Source organism: Nerophis lumbriciformis, linkage group LG25 (genome assembly GCF_033978685.3).
Source record: "Nerophis lumbriciformis linkage group LG25, RoL_Nlum_v2.1, whole genome shotgun sequence".
In the NCBI taxonomy this organism is placed as follows: Eukaryota; Metazoa; Chordata; class Actinopteri; order Syngnathiformes; family Syngnathidae; genus Nerophis; species Nerophis lumbriciformis.
The window spans coordinates 35,046,143-35,058,334 of record NC_084572.2 but is presented as its reverse complement, the minus strand read 5'-3'; the positions used below and the strand labels follow the sequence as shown (position 1 = coordinate 35,058,334).

At 41.8% G+C, this 12,192-nt stretch overlaps 1 protein-coding gene across 2 annotated transcripts in view; it reads right to left on the bottom strand.

Moving 5' to 3' along the window:
* Positions 1 to 12,192, bottom strand: part of LOC133621867 (uncharacterized) — a 67,333-nt gene that overhangs the window by 37,889 nt on the left and 17,252 nt on the right. The window contains exon 1 of one of the 2 annotated variants that reach the window (XM_061984280.2): positions 10,035 to 10,937. The exons of the other annotated variant lie outside the window; for it this stretch is intronic. The gene's annotated coding sequence lies outside the window, so the exon portion shown is untranslated. Of the gene's footprint in view, positions 1 to 10,034; positions 10,938 to 12,192 lie in introns of those variants that run through there. 2 annotated transcript variants of the gene reach the window in all.

The following is a 12,192-nucleotide window of genomic DNA, read 5'->3' as shown; positions in this document are numbered from 1 at the left end:
AAATCGGTTAAAAAAAATATATGGTCTTTTTTCTGCAACATCAAGGTATATATTGACGCTTACATAGGCCTGGTGATAATGTTCCCCTTTAAGCATTTGGCTGGACGATAATGGCAAAATAATAATCCAGATTATTTTGATTGATATTCAAATCATGATTAATAACACGATTATTCATCCATCCATCCATTTTCTACCACTTATCCCTTTCGGGGTGGCGGGGGGGTGCAGGAGCCTATCTCAGCTACAATCGGGCGGAAGGCGGGGTACACCCTGGACAAGTCGCCACCTCATCACAGGGCCAACACAGATAGACAGACAACATTCACACACTAGGGCCCATTTTAGTGTTGCCAATCAAACTATCCCCATTCATTTGAAAACATGCAAATTTATTGTACCACCAAAACTCAACTTTAAATATACTTTAAAAGAACAACTGGAAGTAACAATCAATTGAAATATGAAAAAACACACTTTAGATTTTCTGTTGTAATCTTTTTTTAATTCCGTTTTACCACCATGGAGCACGTGCGTTTTGTGTCAAATCTAAAATTTTAAAAACGTTGAAATTAAATGAAAAAATACTCACATTAATTGGTGCAGTACATCTTTGGACAATTTTGAGCAGTATTTTAGGTCAAAGCATAATAATTATGTAAATACAGTACAGGCCAAACGTTTGGACACACCTGCTCATTCAATGCGTTTTCTTTATTTTCACGCATCAAAACTATGAATGAACACATGTGGAGTTATGTACTTAATAAAAAAAAGGTGAAATAACTGAAAACTATGTTTTATATTCGAGTTTCTTCAAAATAGTCACCCTTTGCTCTGTTTACCGCTTTGCACACTCTTGGCATTCTCTCCATGAGCTTCAAGCACACCTGTGAAGTGAAGACCCATTTCAGGAAGCTCAATCTAAACTCAACACATTACTGTCTAAACAACCAAGATATTCAATTGTGTACGATAAACCTACAAACTGTGTTCTCTTAGAGAGCGATACTCAAAGCAAGAGGACAACAGGACGTGAATTTGCGTGACGTCACACATTTTTGTTGTGTATTTTCAATCCTATGTAATTTTATTGTGGATGTTAGATGCACCATAAAGGACTACAGATGGAAATTGGCATGGTGCAGCCATCTTCTTAATGTAACTGCACGTTAGTCTATCAAATAAACAAATGCAAACAAACAGGTGAATGCACAGCTAAAGAAGTTACACACAGGCAAGGCCGCGGGTCCTGACTGTGTGAGCCCCATGGTGCTCAAAGCCTGCGCCCCACGGCTGTGTGGTGTGCTTCAGCACATCTTCAACATGAGCCTTAGGCTGCAGAAAGTCCCCACTCTGGAAAACCTCATGCGTGGTCCCCATCCCCAAGTGGACGAGACCCAGCACGTCGAAGGACTACAGGCCGGTGGCTCTAACCTCCCATATCATGAAGACCATGGAGAGGTTGGTCCTGGAACAACTCCGCCCGACGATCGAGCCCCACTTGGACCCACTCCAGTTCGCCTACCAGCCCCGACTGGGAGTGGAGGACGCAGTCATCTACCTGCTGAACCGAGCCCACACCCACCTAGACAAGCCTGCGAGCAGTCTGAGGGTCATGATTTTTTACTTCTCCAGTGCGTTCATAACCTTTATGGACAGAATTTCTAGGCGCAGTCAAGGCGTTGAGGGTATCTGGTTTGGTGGCTGCAGGATTAGGTCTCTGCTTTTTGCAGATGATGTGGTCCTGATGGCTTCATCTGGCCAAGATCTTCAGCTCTCACTGGATTGGTTCGCAGCCGAGTGTGAAGCGACTGGGATGGGAATCAGCACCTCCAAATCCGAGTCCATGGTTCTCGCCCGGAAAAGGGTGGAGTGCCATCTCCGGGTTGGGGAGGAGATCTTGCCCCAAGTGGAGGAGTTCAAGTACCTCGGAGTCTTGTTCACGAGTGAGGGAAGAGTGGATCGTGAGATCAACAGGCGGATCGGTGCGGCGTCTTCAGTAATGCGGACACTGTATCGATCCGTTGTGGTGAAGAAGGAGCTGAGCCGGAAGGCAAAGCTCTCAATTTACCGGTCGATCTACGTTCCCATCCTCACCTATGGTCATGAGCTTTGGGTCATGACCGAAAGGACAAGATCACGGGTACAAGCGGCTGAAATGAGTTTCCTCCGCCGGGTGGCGGGGCTCTCCCTTAGAGATAGGGTGAGAAGCTCTGTCATCCGGGGGGAGCTCAAAGTAAAGCCGCTGCTCCTCCACATTGAGAGGAGCCAGATGAGGTGGTTCGGGCATCTGGTCAGGATGCCACCCGAACGCCTCCCTTGGGAGGTGTTTCGGGCACGTCCGACCGGTAGGAGGCCACGGGGAAGACTCAGGACACGTTGGGAAGACTATGTCTCCCGGCTGGCCTGGGAACGCCTCGGGATCCCCCGGGAGGAGCTGGACGAAGTGGCTGGGGAGAGGGAAGTCTGGGCTTCCCTGCTTAAGCTGATCGCCCCGCGACCCGACCTCGGATAAACGGAAGAAGATGGATGGATGGATGGACAGTGCGTTCGATATCATACGGCCCGGGCTACTGGGTGTGAAGCTAGAGAAAATGCAGGTGGAGGCCCCCTTGGTGTCCTGGGTTGTTGATTACCTGACTGACAGACCACAGTATGTGCGACTGCAGGACTCTGTGTCTGACAGACCGGTCAGCAACACCGGGGCCCCGCAGGGCACAGTCCTCTCCCCGTTCCTCTTCACCATCTACACCACCGATTTCCACTATCAGTCAGAGTCCTGCCACCTTCAGAAGTTTTCTGATGACTCTGCGATAGTGGGGTGTATTGAGGATGGTGATAATGAGGAATACAGGGCACTGGTGGAGGACTTTGACACATGGTGTGGAAGGAACCACCTCCAACTCAATGTGAAGAAGACCAAGGAGCTGGTTGTGGACATGGGAAGGAGGAGGAGTCGATGTGGACATGGTTGAGGATTATAAATACCTCGGAGTACACATCGACAACAAGCTGAATGGGTCAAAACACGCCAAGGCACTCTACAAGAAGGGTCAGAGCCGCCTCTACTTCCTCAGGAGGCTAGGATCCTTCAACGTCTGTACAAAAATGATGATGTTCTACGAGTCGGTGGTGGCGGGCGCCTTCTTGTACGCCGTGGCCTGCTGGGGCAGCGGGCTGAGAGCGGGAGACGCAAGCAGGCTGGACAAGCTGGTAAGGAAGGCCAGTAACGTGGTGGGAGTGGAGCTAGACTCTCTGGCGGTGGTGTCAGAGAGGAGAAGTCTAGCAAAGCTCCTAGCCGTTATGGACAACACCTCCCACTCACTACACTCGAACCTTGCGGAGAGAATGAGCACGTTCAGTGGAAGGCTCAGACTCCCAAAATGCAACACGGAACGACACAGGAAGTCCTTCATACCGACAGCCATCAGACTGTATAATGCATATGTTCCTTTTTGACTGTACTTAAATGTATAATGTATTTATATTATTCACATGTGAATAATAATGTATAATAGACTATTTATATTATTCACATGTGAATAATGCTGTATAATAGACTGTATTTATATTATTCACATGTGAATAATGCTTTATAATAGACTGTATTTATATTATTCACATGTGAATAATGCTGTATAATAGACTGTATTTATATTATTCACATGTGAATAATGCTGTATAATAGACTGTATTTATATTATTCACATGTGAATAATGCTGTATAATAGACTGTATTTATATTATTCACATGTGAATAATGCTGTATAATAGACTGTATTTATATTATTCACATGTGAATAATGCTGTATAATAGACTGTATTTATATTATTCACATGTGAATAATGCTGTATAATAGACTGTATTTATATTTATAATTATATTATTCACATGTAAAACATACCTAAGTGTTTATTGTCTATTGTGAGCGAACTGTGGTGCTGAATTTCCCACAGGGATCAATAAAGTACTTTCTATTCTATTCTATAAACCAGGACGTGACGCATCCAACATGTATTTTTTTTTTTCATTAAAAAAAACATGAAAGCTTTTACAAGTTAAAACGCACGAAGAGCCACAAACGTAAACACTGAAATACAATGTCTCCTAACTACCCAGAACAATATTGTCATATAACATACTTATTCTGCAAATAAAGTATATTGTGTGGCTTGTATTTAACTTTTCAAAATAAAAGTTGGTTATAAGTGTGTATGAGTAAACTTTCATTACATTCAACAATACCGTGATACATTTTTTTTAACCTTCTTCTTGTGTTAGCTTTCTGTTACCATCACTTATGTTAATGGGTCAGTTTTGACCCATGTCTTAAATCAGCTGTAAAATACACTAAAAACAAGTACCAATCATCCAATTTGTTTCTCATCTCTTGGTTACCTTGTTAGGCTTCCTTATCCATGAAAATATTGGTTTTAATATTTTTGGTGTGGGCCATTGGGCCTTTTTTTTTTGTCAGCATACCACTCGATTTCAATTTAAACAATGGTAAAATGAACCTCAAGAGAATCGTATAAATAATTAAAAGTCCTTGTTTGTTTTTGTACTGGATAACAAGGTAAAATGAGAATCCCCTAAAGCTCACATGATTGGGAGAGGAGCTGGCCGTCAGTGTGTTCAGTTTTGGCTCTAAGTATTGCTTTATAATCTTATTTTTATAATTGGGTCGAAACCGACCCTAACAACACCAAGGTCATAATTTCAACCAGAGCATTTTATAATTTAGTGGGGGAAAAAAAAAAAATTATTACAGATGTCCGATACCGATAAATGCGTTAAAATGTAATATCGGAAATTATCGGTATCGTTTTTTTATTATCGGTATTGTTTTTTTATTTTATTTATTTATTTTTTATTTATTAAATCATCATAAAAAACACAAGATACACTTACAATTAGTTCACCAACCCGAAAAACCTTCCTCTCCCATTTACACTCATTCACACAAAAGGGTTGTTTCTTTCTGTTATTAATATTCTGGTTCCTACATTATATATCAATATATATCAATACAGTCAGCAAGGGATACAGTCCGTAAGCACACATGATTGTGCGTGCTGCTGCTCCACTAATAGTACTAACCTTTAACAGTTAATTTTACTCATTTTCATTAATTACTAGTTTCTATGTAACTGTTTTTATATTGTTTTACTTTCTTTTTTATTCAAGAAAATGTTTTTAATTTTTTTATCTTATTTTATTATTATTATGATGATTTTAAAGTACCTTATCTTCACCATACCTGGCTGTCCAAATTAGGCATAATAATGTGTTAATTCCACGACTGTATATATCGGTATCAGTAATTAAAGAGTTGGACAATATCGGAATATAGGATATCGGCAAAAAGCCATTATCGGACATCCCTAATAATTATTATTTTGTTGAAATAGAGGTTCCTGACAAAGTCAAAAAGCCTTGATGCAAAAAAATACATTTATGTGGTTCTTTTATGCATTTAAAAACTAAAACGGGTCAGTGCCGACCCTAACACAAGACGAACGTTAATATGAAATTTTCATAGTTCTAACTTCTGTCAGTAGACTCGCTATGGAAGCGCTAAAAACTAGCGACAACAAAGATGACGGGGAGAAGACGATGTAGAAGTGGAGGCACGTAAATAAGAGCGTACACAAAATAAGAGACGGTCAGAAAGCGACCTGTAAAACATCATCTATGCAACATTTTGACCAAAGAACCACCATTACATGTTATGTAGACCACAAGGAAGTGTTTACATGTGGAAAAGAAATCATAATATGACCCCTTTAATGCGCCTTTTGTATAAAAATAGACCCGCTCATCGGCAGTGTGCCCTATGGTCCGAAAAATGCGGTACCTCAGGTTCACTGTGGAAAGGGTCAAAGGTCAATGCATCTTCACATGACTCAGCGACGTCGCTTTTGGCCCCCGAGTGTGAAAAAGACGAAGCGGAATTTAGAAACAGGAAGTGAGTTCACGCAGAGGACAACGCTTCACTTGGACAGGAAGCAAATGTGTGCTGTACAGTAGACATGTGACAATGCATGGGCGCAGACTACCACAATGTATACCACAAGACAATGCGCGTACGTTTGATCTCAGTTATTGAGCAGAAAAAAAAACACTCAATGGTTTCTGGTGAGGTCGCCATTTCCCTGTCAACAACGTTGAGACGAGTTGTACAAAAACCCAAAACCAGTGAAGTTGTCACGTTGTCTAAATGGTAAATAAAAACAGAATACAGTGATTTGCAAATCATTTTCAACTTATATTCAATTGAATAGACTGCAAAGACAAGATATTTAACGTTCAAACTGGAAAACTTTTGTTATTTTTTGCAAATAGTAGCTCATTTGGAATTTGATGCCTGCGACTTGTTTAAAAAAAGGTGGCACACGTGGCAAAAAAGACTGAGAAAGTTGAGGAATGCTCGTCAAACACTTATTTGGAACGTCCCACAGGTGAACAGGCTAATTGGGAACAGGTGGGTGCCATGATTGGGTATAAAAGCAGCTTCCATGAAACAAGGACGGGGCGAGGGTCACCACTTTGTAAACAAATGCGTGAGCAAATTGTCCAAACAGTTTAAAGGGGAACATTATCACCAGACCTATGTAAGCGTCAATATATACCTTGATGTTGCAGAAAAAAGACCATATATTTTTTTAACCGATTTCCGAACTCTAAATGGGTGAATTTTGGCGAATTAAACGCCTTTCTATTATTCGCTCTCGGTTGTGACGTCACATCGGGAAGCAATCCGCCATTTTCTCAAACACCGAGTCAAATCAGCTCTGTTATTTTCCGTTTTTTCGACTGTTTTCCGTACCTTGGAGACATGTTGTCGTCGGTGTGTTGTCGGAGGGTGTAACAACACGAACAGGGACGGATTCAAGTTGCACCAGTGGCCCAAAGATGCGAAAGTGGCAAGAAATTGGACGTTTGTTCCGCACACTTTACAGACGAAAGCTATGCTACGACAGAGATGGCAAGAATGTGTGGATATCCTGCGACACTCAAAGCAGATGCATTTCCAACGATAAAGTCAAAGAAATCTGCCGCCAGACCCCCAGGAAAAGAGAGCGGATGAGGGTATGTCTACAGAATATATTAATTGATGAAAATTGGGCTGTCTGCACTCTCAAAGTGCATGTTGTTGCCAAATGTATTTCATATGCTGTAAACCTAGTTCATAGTTGTTAGTTTCCTTTAATGCCAAACAAACACATACCAATCGTTGGTTAGAAGGCGATCGCCGAATTCGTCCTCGCTTTCTCCCGTGTCGCTGGCTGTCGTGTCGTTTGCGTCGGTTTCGCTTGCATACGGTTCAAACCGATATGGCTCAATAGCTTCAGTTTCTTCTTCAATTTCGTTTTCGCTACCTGCCTCCACACTACAACCATCCGTTTCAATACATGCGTAATCTGTTGAATCGCTTAAGCCGCTGAAATCCGAGTCTGAATCCGAGCTAATGTCGCTATAGCTTGCTGTTCTATCCGCCATGTTTGTTTGTATCGGCATCACTATGTGACGTCACAGGAAAATGGACGGGTGTATATAACGATGGTTAAAATCAGGCACTTTGAAGCTTTTTTTTAGGGATATTGCGTGATGGGTAAAATTTTGAAAAAAACTTCAAAAAATAAAATAAGCCACTGGGAACTGATTTTTAATGGTTTTAACCCTTCTGAAATTGTGATAATGTTCCCCTTTAAAAACAACATTTCTCGACGAGCTACTGCAAGGACTTTAGGGATTTGCCCAAACAAACAAAAACATCTTGTCTTGTTTGATCAGCCGTTTTACTGCCGTCTTACAGGCACCGTTTGGAAACAATTAAGGTACCGTATTTTTCGGATTATACGTCGCTCCGGAGTATACGTCGCACTGGCCGAAAATGCATAATAAAGAAAGAAAAAAACATACATACGTCGCACTCGAGTATAAGTCGCATTTTTGGGGGAAATTTATTTGATAAAGCCCAACACCAAGAATAGACATTTGAAAGGCAATTTAAAATTAAAGCTGCAAGCAGCGATGGACAGGACCGACTTTGAGGGCTCATAAAATCCAAACCGGAGCAGTAACTAAAACTCTTTCATCAACTTTTAATCAGAAAGGTTCAATCTCTCTCCTGTGCTAATTTGAAGCCGACACGACAAACGCGCTCAGAGGAGATAATGTTTGAAAAAAGGTGACTGTTTTTACACAGCTTTTGTTTTGAAGGTGGAATTGCAAACTTCCTGTTGATTTTTGCTGGGGGTTGTCAGTGTATGAAATATAGGTCTAAGTGAGACCTACATAGAGGTTTTTGTTTCATGTCTTTACGACATTCCTACTGGGAGTTACAGGCAGTTTTGGCTGCGTTTTCTTCCTAGGGGGCGCTAAAGCGCAATTTTGAGTTTTGGGGTTTGGTTTTTTGATTAGATCGCAATTTTCGCCAGTCCTGATGTGTGTGTCCAGTTACCATATTTTCTGGACTACAGAGCGCACCGGCATATAAGCCGCACCCACTAAATTTTAGAAGAAAAAAATACGTCTCCGTCAATGTTTCCTGAGTGTGAGCAAACGCAAAACCTCCCTGAGCATTCAGTGGAGCCCATGTGAGCAACATCAGACGTGCACACTGTGGCTACACCAGCAGCACACCTGTCCCAAACCTGACTAAAAAAGTTCAATCTCCATCCATCCATTTTCTACCGCTTGTCCCTCCGGGGTCGCTGGAGCCTATCTCAGCTGCATTCGGGCGGAAGGCGGGGTACACCCTGGACAAGTCCCCACCTCATCGCAGGGCCAACACAGATAGACAGACAACATTCTCTTATTATTATAATCGAATGACAGCAGTCATTTCCATGAGATTATTTTCTAATATAAGTGTTTCGGCCCACTTACAATGACAATGACAACATTTTTCATGAATTGTGTACTTGTATTGTTTGTCTGGGTGGAGGTCCTGCTTTGGAAATCATTTGTACCCTTTCAGACATTGCATTTAGTTCCCATTAAAACATTCACATGTTGCACAATGAGATGTAAGCAGGGGATCATGTGTACATTCCTGCAACTTCCTGTTTGTAAAAAATATATTTTTATTAGTATTTATTTAATATACGAACAGCATTTCATGATTAATATTTATAAATTAAGATTCCTAATAAATGACACTAGAATAAGCACACATTTGATTGGTAAATCATAGTGTAACGACCTGGAATGACACTTTGTGTGGTGTTGGAGTTGTCCGACTTTTTGTGTGGCTGTAAACGCATCACTGGCTAAGTGCCATATGTGCATGTGTTGGCGCAAGTAAAAAAGAGCGAGCGGCTGCTGTTGATATAACAAAGTTGCTTTTGGTCTGGTTTGTACTGCAGAAAATGACCAGTTTGCTAGATATAATTTTTTTTACTAATGTTTTGGTGATGTGTTTATGGCCGACAATAAAGAGTTTTGCTCAGTAAAGTGATCGATGGAATTCATGTCCTCAAAGCGTCTTGACAGACGTTACAATATTTGAACAATGATGACGAAAACTGTTTTCTCTGTCGTGTCGAAAATTGTTATGCGCTTATTTTTTTATTTGATTTTGTGCGTGGCATAGATTTGCCGTGCGCAGAGGACGCTTGAGCAGTGCGCAATTGCACAGGCGCGCACCTTAGAGGGAACTCCGAAAAATACGATACTCTATTTTGGCCAAAGTAAAACTTGGAAATAGATTTTCCTCCCTGATCTAAAATGAGGTTGAAACTCCTGATCTGTAGTTAAATCTTGCTCAAGCAGGTTTTTTTTGGTCATGGAACAATCCCGGTGGCGCAGTGAAATGCAAACTTTGGCCACGCTCGGTCTCAGTTCCCTGGCATGACGACGAGCAGACTGCAGGCTATCTTTTACTGTCATGGCCGACTGGAGCTAACGCGCAGCTTTGGGCTCGACCAATGAGAGCACCTCCACATCCAAAAAGTCAGCAGAGGAGACGGGAAGTCACTGATCCAGCCATGATGTAACACACAACAACACAAACACTATCTACCTCTCAAAGAAGCGTCTCCCGCTGACCCAGCTCCGGTGACGGAAGCACAACAACATTTTCTGCGGCTGGAGCACAAGAATGAGGAAATGAAGATTGGCCGGGCGTCCGTGACACAGCCTTGGCACACCTCGTGGAAAAGTGCTATTTGGCACACACACGTCGCCAGCGAGCTACGCAAACACCGAGACGGCGCTTTGCAGGAAGCGACGCCAAACAAACGGCGGTTGGAGCAGGTGAGATTCAAACAGGAAGTCAAAGTGCACTCCGGCGGGAAGAGCATAGACATCTTACAAGTAGACGCAGCATTGGCTGCTGTGACGCGAGAAATTGGGCCGCCATCTTGAAGTGGTGATGAGGAGCCGGCGAGCAGCCTAAACTGACAGTTGACAGGTTGAAAACAAAGATGGTGTTCAGCGTTTTCCTGCTCAAATGAGCAGACTGTTGAAAATAGGAATCGGGGGGTTACTTTTCACAAGCAAGGTTTAACATTAACGTACAATTGGTTGTATTTTGTGAAAAGAATATTACCAGAGTTGAGAAGGAGCAAAGATCTTCAATAGTACTGAAATCGCTCTCACCAGTCAGGATCAGTTAAATAAGATAAAGTCAATTAATACAGGAAATCCGGCTAACAGTGAAGCAGGGAACAAAACGGCGCATCACCGCAACACCCCGATGCAAGCAGAGTGTAACGAAAAAAATAAAAACTATTTTTTTTATCCAGGTAACGATTAAAAGGACGGTTTTTCAACGATGACAGTAAGATAATCAACACAAAAGTAGCTTCATCTGACGTTCAACACCTTCTGCCTTTGCCAGGAGCGCCGATATGGCAGGAAGTAATCATTTGTTAGGTAATGGTTTCGCCATGGAGCGAACGAAGGTCCAAAGGTCTCGGAAATAAGCAACCACTTGAAAGACTAAAAGCAGCAATGGCAACAAGCAGTGCTTTGTCCCCAAACCACAACCGTCGACCAGGAAACTAAACATAAAACAAATGTTATGTTTATGTAACGGCACACACGCGCTCCTCAAACATATTTGCTCTCCAAGCTCCATGGAAATCAGCTGTGTAATACATAGAGTACACACATACAGTACACGCATACAGTACATGCATACACGCATACAGTACATGCATACCCGCATACAGTACATGCATACAGTACATGCATACACGCATACCATACTTGCCAACCTTGAGACCTTCGATTTCGGGAGGTGGGGGGTGGGAGCGGGGCTAAGAGGGGAGGAGTATATTTACAGCTAGAATTCACCAAGTCAAGTATTTCATACATACATATATATAAGAAATACTTGACTTTCAGTGAATTCTAGCTGTGTATATATATATATATATATATATATATATATATATATATATATATATATACATACACACACACTATATATATATATATATATAAATAAAAGAAATACTTGAATTTCAGTGTTCATTTATTTACACATATACACACACATAACACTCATCTACTCATTGTTGAGTTAAGGGTTGAATTGTCCATCCTTGTTCTATTCTCTGTCACTATTTTTCTAACCATGCTGAACACCCTTTCGCAGGTACCCAGAAAGGTTTCGAGTACCACCAAAAAAACGGAATCTCTGAAGACAGTATAAAAATCTGTGTTAAAGGTGTACAAATACTGTTTGTATAAGAAGCATGTTATTTTTTTTTTTTACAAATGAGGGTTTAGAGTTCAGTACTAAAAAAAAAAAAAAAAAGAATGTGGCTTAAGTACAGTTTTTTAATTGAGCTGCTGCATTTTTTGGTTGGGTTGTTTATTTCTTTTAAGTATCTTCTACATTTCTAAAAGGGGAGGAATGTCATAGAGTTATCTATGTTTGTCTGTTGCCATCTCCTGGTGAATGTTGGCTATAGCGTACTGGGGTTACTTTTTGGTTGGCCAACGATATACGTGGTGTTGCGCACCTGACGTCACTCAGGTCCGCATGGAGCTGGAGGGGGCGTGGCTTCCAGCTCCGCCTGAATTTCGGGAGAAAATTTGTCCCGGGAAGTTTTCGGGAGAGGCGCTGAATTTCGGGAGTCTCCCGGAAAATCCGGGAGGGTTGGCAAGTATGACGCATACAGTACATGCATACACGCATACAGTACATGCATACAGTACATGCATACCCG